Below are 7192 nucleotides of genomic sequence, written 5' to 3'. Positions count from 1 at the left end.
ATAAAAGTGTGTATCAAGATGTTGACACTAATCCATCTGAAATCGCCTATAATAAAATAAAAGGCATCAAAGTGAAAGAAAGAGTCACCTACATGTTGAGCAAGAGACCAAGAAGTGCACTAGAAATGGCTACTAAGAAACGCAAGTACAAGGTGAAAGAGAAGTTTTCATCGAAAAGATTACAGGTTAGACAATTTATTTAGTTTATGTGAACAATGCCATTTGATTGTTTGACTATTACTTTTTTTTTTGGTTCCTTAGTTCTATGATGAATGATGAGTATAGAAATAGTATTAGGATCCTAATTTATAATTTGGATAAAAATAATTGTAGGAATTTGGAAATAATGTTGTTCATTCAAGTATGGATTCTGCTACAATTCAAGGTTTTGTTCGAGAATTACCACCACAGCAGGTATAGTTATTCGTCATTTTTGTCTTGTATAGCATATTAGATATGTAATTCATTTTAAATTTTTATTTGAATAATTTATTCTTTAGATGACTAAACTACATTAATGATATCTTTTTTCAATGAAAATTTTGATTTGTGGTCGTCTCTCTTTAATTATATCAGGAATTTGGAATTCCAATAGAAGACATCTACAATAGGCGAAATGCTAAAAACATGACACAATTATTGCAAGTAAGTAAATAGTATGCTTTTTGTATATATTATGTCAACCATTAGTTGCATGTTGGTTCTTATTTATATTAATTTTTTCTAGTATTATACTTTTACAAGTTTATAGCTATTTGTTATAATGAAGGGTGGTCTTCTATTTCTTATTTTTTCGGCAGACGTTGGACCCTAACTTCTACCAAGGCTATGATTTGATGTCTTCAAATTCAATAGCACAGTAGCATACATCAATGAGTTTTGTCCAAGTAAGGAAAAACCTTGATAAATTACTTAATCTTATATATATTCGTTTGATAAGTTACACTTATAATTCAATACATTTGCTAACTTAGCATTTGTTTTTTGTAGGCACAAGAACTGGGAAAAAATGATGATACTGATCAACAAGTTGCTAAAGATGAATGACCAGTGCAAAAAACTTCGATGGTGTGAAGTTATACATTTATACACCTCGGAATCTATCCACTATTTTCTTTCTGTTCCCTTTTAGAAGAGGGATCATAGATTTTTATACACATCATTCCATTTTTTGTTTTCCTCATTCCGAGGTTTGAGCACAATGAAATTGATGATTATGCTGCCAAAATTCAAATAATGCTAAAAGTCGTAGAGAAAATGAACTAGAATGAAAAAATTGCTATACAAGATTTATATTGACGTGCAGGACATAATGAACTAGAATGGGCAGGCCTTGTATGATTACACTCTCCCTCTCCCTTGCTCGTCTTGTAGTTTTATGTACAATCGATTATTTTACAGCAAGCTGTTGAGTATGATCGTTCAAGTACATGGCATTGTGGAGATTATTCAATGGCGAAAAGCGTATCTTAAAATACCATTAGACAGACATTGCAAGAACATGGCATTCTTCCCTTGCTTAATTCCCGAGATGGAAGAATTCCAGAATCAAACCATAACGCGAAACTTTAAAGCCACAAAAGCAAGCCATGGAGACCAAAGCCAATAATTTTCAACTTTGACATGAAAAAGCATCTTAGCTGCACTTAATCAGACAAGGGGAATATCCACAACACCTTCCCAGGTATTTGGGATTTCACTTATCATCTTACAATCAAAGCAAAAGGCTGACAATCTCACACACAATTAACTTGAGTCTGCATAGCTCTAGTCTATTTATTTCCTCTCAAAGATACTGCAACAATATATGCTTAAAACACGCGAACATTGAAGGGAAGCATGCCAACCCCTTATTCAGTAATAGTAGTGGATTGAAATAACATGAACCCCTACCAGACCACCACTTGCCAGTTTGCTCACTCATCATCATAGTCTTTGCGGTGGTGGTGGTGGTGGTGATGCTTGCAGGGATGTTTCTTTTCCTCATCATCATCAGAGCCGTCACCGCCCTGCCAATGTAAAAGCATGACATTGTAAATCAAACCAATCGTAACAAGTACATAAACAAATATATCATGATACATAATATCTCCCCCCCTCCTCCAAAAAAAACCAAAACTCTTATTGAGTATAAAATATACTTAAAAAGAACATCATCAGTGTAATGGTTACAATAACATCTGCAGCATGATATACAAGCTGATTCCCCTGCAACAGACTAGTTTTACGGTAAAGCAAAACAGAGACATCATTGACCTATTGTCCTTTGATCTCAAAATAATTCAATCATCTTCTAAATTTTCCTCTGTTATTATACGGTTTATCCTTTCATCCCTTCGTTCTTATGTTTTTTATATGCATGCATGGATATGCATAAGTGCAAAAAATCACTCTTATTTCACGGTGATGCTTAAACAACATATGATAGATTTATACAAACATCAAATGCATCTCAATGCTCAATTAATATGGAAATTCACATGAAACAAGGACACTGGTTTACACAAATTCCCAATCTTAAACACTAGTAAACCAAGCAGGATAAGAAACAGAACCACTCCAATGCCCCTGTTCAATGATAAGTTATTTCTGCCGCCAATAAACCATAAAAAAATAGGGATAAATATGTTACCCCCTACTGCCTTTAACTGCAGTAGTTTCTTGCCATGCACAAAAGCTGTAATCTATAAGGCAGTGCGTACTAAAATGAAGAGAGTACCCAAAAAAAATTCCAAAGCACTAGCCAAGTGAAGTAGGAATATATATGACAGCCATAATTTGAGAACAAATTTCAGAAAGGAGACACAATAAATCCGAATGACAGAATAATGGGCAAAGAAAACTGCGGGAAGACAAAGGCAAGAAAAAAACTACATTGCCCAAAAGATTTGAGGAAGCCCATCCCAGTATTCTGAAGGAATTCTCTAGACTATTGGAGGAAGCCCATCCTAGGATGTTGAGGCTATCAGTGAATTCCATGGAAAAAATTATTCATGACACCTAGGCATTTGATCGAACGGGTGGTGAGCTTCGTCCAATTGCCCATTGAGAGCACATAATCTGAAGAAAGGGCTCCGAAGAAAGAAATTGGGGTTCCCAATGCTTCTCCACGCTATTAGAGATGCGCCAACCTTAGGATGCTTTACTCCTAACCCCACAAGGTTCCGAGATGGAGCTTAACCTGAGTCTCGGTTAAGAACGGCGATGATCCACCTTTCACACGGCGCACGATTCCATGGACATTTTCCTTCGACTTCGTGACGGAGGACATAGCTTATGATCATCGGCCGAAATCATGCCACCAGGCATTCGAATTGTGAGTGATATCTGGTGAAAGGATGATGAGTGATATCTGACGGAAGCTTTTGAGAAGAAATTATATTCTGATGGGATTCTAATTTCATGGTTTCGTGGTTTTTTTTTCCCTTGTTTAATCTCTAATTTTGTTTTTTGGGTTTTTATTTAATTGATTTTGGTTATAGAGCTTAAGTTTCTCTGCTCGATTAATCGGTTAATTAATTAAACATGGTCCGAGTTGGGTTGTTCTAGAATTTGGTTTATAAAAGAACACTTGGCAAGTTTAGAATGAATGAGATAGGATGTGAGACAGGGTGTGTTACAGAGGATCCATTGCGCTCTTTTAACCATTCATTGTTTGTCAAGTGGACCGGCATCCATATATCGAGACCAGATCCTCTGTCCAATATTTTGTGTCTAATTTCCTGTCCAATGTGAAACTACGTAGTTTCACTTATTATATCTGCTGATGTGGCAACTAAAAATAGGTGACTGTTTGGCTGCCTTATACTTCTTTTTATTTTTATTTTTTTGGAATTCCTTTGTTTACACAACTTTGTTACAATTTCCATCTTTTTTAAATATTCTTTTGTATTTGAAATCCTTAATACTTTGTTTTAAAGAAGATAAGAATTGTAACAAAGTTGTGTAAACAAAGGAAACCCAAAAAAGAAGAAAGAAAAAGAAGTACAAGGCAGCCAAACAGCCACCTATTTTTAGTTGCCATATCAGCAGATATAATAAGTGAAACTACGTAGTTTCACATTGGATAGGAAATTGGACACAAAATATTGGACAGAGGATCTGCTCTCCCATATATCTCCTGCCTTATAAGTACATAGGCAGCATTCAAGACCCAAATCACTCAAAGAAAGAACCATTCATCTCCGTGAATAACATGGACATTCTTTCTACCATCATAGTTGCACTATTGCTGCTATCTCTTCTATCCAACAAGAGTCTTTTCAAACACAAAAGAGCGAAAGACGTACAGAATACGAGAAACATTGCTCCAGAACCAGCTGGAGCATTGCCCTTCATAGGCCATCTCCATCATCTAGGTGGCCAACTTCCTCTTGCCCGAATACTGGGATCCATGGCAGATAAACACAGCCCATTTTCTCACTCCGGCTTGGCAGTCGTCCGGCCATCGTGGTGAGCAGTTGGTAGATGGTGAAAGAGTGCTTCACGACCAATGACAAAACATTTGCTAGTCGACCTAATATGGCAGTAGCCAAGTACATGGGTAACAACAATGCAATCTTTTCGTTAGCACCTTATGGACCATATTGGCGTGATGTCTGTAAAATGGTCACTCTGGAACTCCTCACTAACCAGCGTCTAGAGAAGCTCAAGCATGTTAGAGCCTCGGAATTCAACAAATAGATCAAGGATTTGTACTCCCTATGCTCAAAGAATGATCGCCCTGATGTTGATGTTCCTACGAAAGCTGCCTTAAACGAATGGTTTGAGCTGTTGACTTTCAACCTCATCCACAGGATGCTTGTAGGAAGGCCATTTTCGACAAGCAGTCAGGGCAACGATAATTCTGAAGATAGGCGTTTGAAAGAGGCAATAAAGAAAGCGCTTTATCTCAACGGAGTTTTTGTTTTCTCGGATGTGATTCCATGGATTGAATGGTTGGACATTGAAGGCCACATCAAATCCATGAAGAAGGCCGGCAAAGAACTTGATGAGGTCTTAGGGCAATGGCTTCAAGAACATACCCAGAAAGCAAAGCAATCACATCCTGAAAGTGAAGCCATTCACGATTTCATGGACGTAATGCTATCAACAATACCATAAGTTGGAGGAATATCTGGCCTTAGGCGCGATGCCATCATCAAATCAACAACTGCAGTACTGAAATCACAACTCTGTTTCTTGCTAAATTGCCTTAGACCGCTGAAAATAAATACACTAACAGTTTTTTACTACCATTTGTGCTGCCATTCGTTTTTTGGGAAACTTTTACTTTGACTCACCAAACACCACGGACACATTTTTCTTAGATGATTAAGGCTCTATTTTTTTCAGTTAAAATTGATGTATTGCTTTGTCATTTCTATTCCCTTATCTCTGAAATTGGTTTCAGACTCTTATATTGACAGGGTCAGAGAGCACAGCAGAGACACTAATTTGGGCACTATCTTTACTACTCAATCATCCAAATATCTTGAAGATTGCACAGAACGAGTTGGACGTTCAAGTAGGGAAACAGAGATGGATTGAAGAGGCCGACATCAAGAACTTAAGTTTTTTACAAGCCATTGTGAAGGAAACATTCCGATTGTATCCACCAGGTCCATTATCGGGACCTCGCAAAGCCACTGAAGACTGTTACCTAGGCAATTTTTTCGTCCCAAAAGGTGCCCGTTTAATCGTTAATCTCTGGAAACTACACAGAGACCCCCGAATTTGGTCTGATCCATTGGAATTCAAACCAGAGAGGTTATGAATTCTCATGCAAATATCAGCTTAAAAGGGCAGAGTTTCGAGTATATTCCATTTAGCTCTGGAAGAAGAATGTGCCCTGCTGTCAATTATGAGATGAATGTTGTTCAGTTGACGCTTGCACGTATGCTGCAGGCATTTGATATTACGACACCGATGGGGATGCCGGTGGATATGGGTGAAGGATTGGGAGTTGCCTTGCCTAAGCTAAAACCCCTTGAAGTTCTCCTTACTCCATGGCTTCCTGTGGAACTCTATCAGAAACTGTGAATTCCAGGAACATGAACTTGGATTTTCCAGTTTGGCGTAGTTTAGTACATACTAAATAAAAGCTGGTCAGGCATTTATCTGCTGGAGAAGGGGTGATTTCTATAGAGAAAAAGTCTGGGCTCTGAGTTATAGGACAACTTTGATTAGATATGTTGTCATGTGCAGCTTCAATTTGTATGAAGCTAAATTATCACTTTTTATCGTTTCAGTTATGAAGTCGTGATTCACTACATTCATAGTATCCTCAAACCCTACCCAAGCGCACATGACAGTACGGGTGGACGCGGGTCGGGTGCCTGTTCCATTCACCAGTTGGCTGACCCGACCCGCACCTTGCGAGTCAGTCATTTTCTGACCCGTACCCGCCCCGTATATCAGTAGGTACCCTATAATTGGGTACTTGGGGTACCTACTGAGATAGGGTCGGGTCAGTGGGTACCCATCCCATCCCATTTATCATTTAATTTTTTTAAAAAAAAATAATTTATACCAATTTAATTTTATATTTTACATATTCATCTAAGATTTAATAATTTTTTTTCTTTAAAAAGGATTCCCACCAAGAAACAAGCATGTAAAGAGAATATAAGATAAAGGAAAAAAATTAAAAAAAATTCATAATCAATAAAAATTTGAAATAAGTGTAGCCACCAAATTTTTGGTGTAATTTCATTTACTGTTTATTTTTAGTTTTTTTTATTTGTCGTGTTAGTTTTATTCGATTTTTAGTTTTTAGTTTCTAGTTTTATTTTTATTTTTAAGTTTTTAGCATAGAATTTCTTGAAAAAAAAAAAAAGAAAGAAAAATGAAGGAAAATGGAAAAAAAGAAGAAAAGAGGAAAATCTTAGTTTTTTATTTTATTTATCTTTTGGTTGCTAATTTTGTACATTTTATTTAAGTTTAAGTTTGTTTGAATTATTATTGTTTTTATTGTTATTTATATTATTCTTAAAAAAAAAAAAAAAAGAAATACGTGACAGCAAGCTGTTTTTTTTTGCAGCTTGCAGAGAGAGGCTAGGAGTAACGGCTGAGGGATAGAGAGGAACCAAAAAGTGACGGGAAAATCTGATGGCTTTGAACATAAAAAACGCAGCTTTGAGAGAGAGGGAGATAGACTAAAAAATCTGGCCGAGAGAGAAGAGAGAAAACAGAGAGCAAAGGGAGCAAGAGA

General features: G+C 36.8%; 1 pseudogene; it reads left to right on the top strand.

Annotated features, from left to right (window-relative positions):
• The first annotated feature begins 4195 nt into the window (after nt 1-4195).
• On the top strand, nt 4196-6253 carry LOC113771153 (annotated as a pseudogene).
• Nucleotides 6254-7192: the final 939 nt, after the last annotated feature.

The sequence above is a fragment of the Coffea eugenioides genome, chromosome 5 (genome assembly GCF_003713205.1).
Source record: "Coffea eugenioides isolate CCC68of chromosome 5, Ceug_1.0, whole genome shotgun sequence".
Taxonomy (NCBI): domain Eukaryota; kingdom Viridiplantae; phylum Streptophyta; class Magnoliopsida; order Gentianales; family Rubiaceae; genus Coffea; species Coffea eugenioides.
Note: the sequence above shows the minus strand (reverse complement) of the source record. Positions and strands in the feature narration are given on the sequence as shown.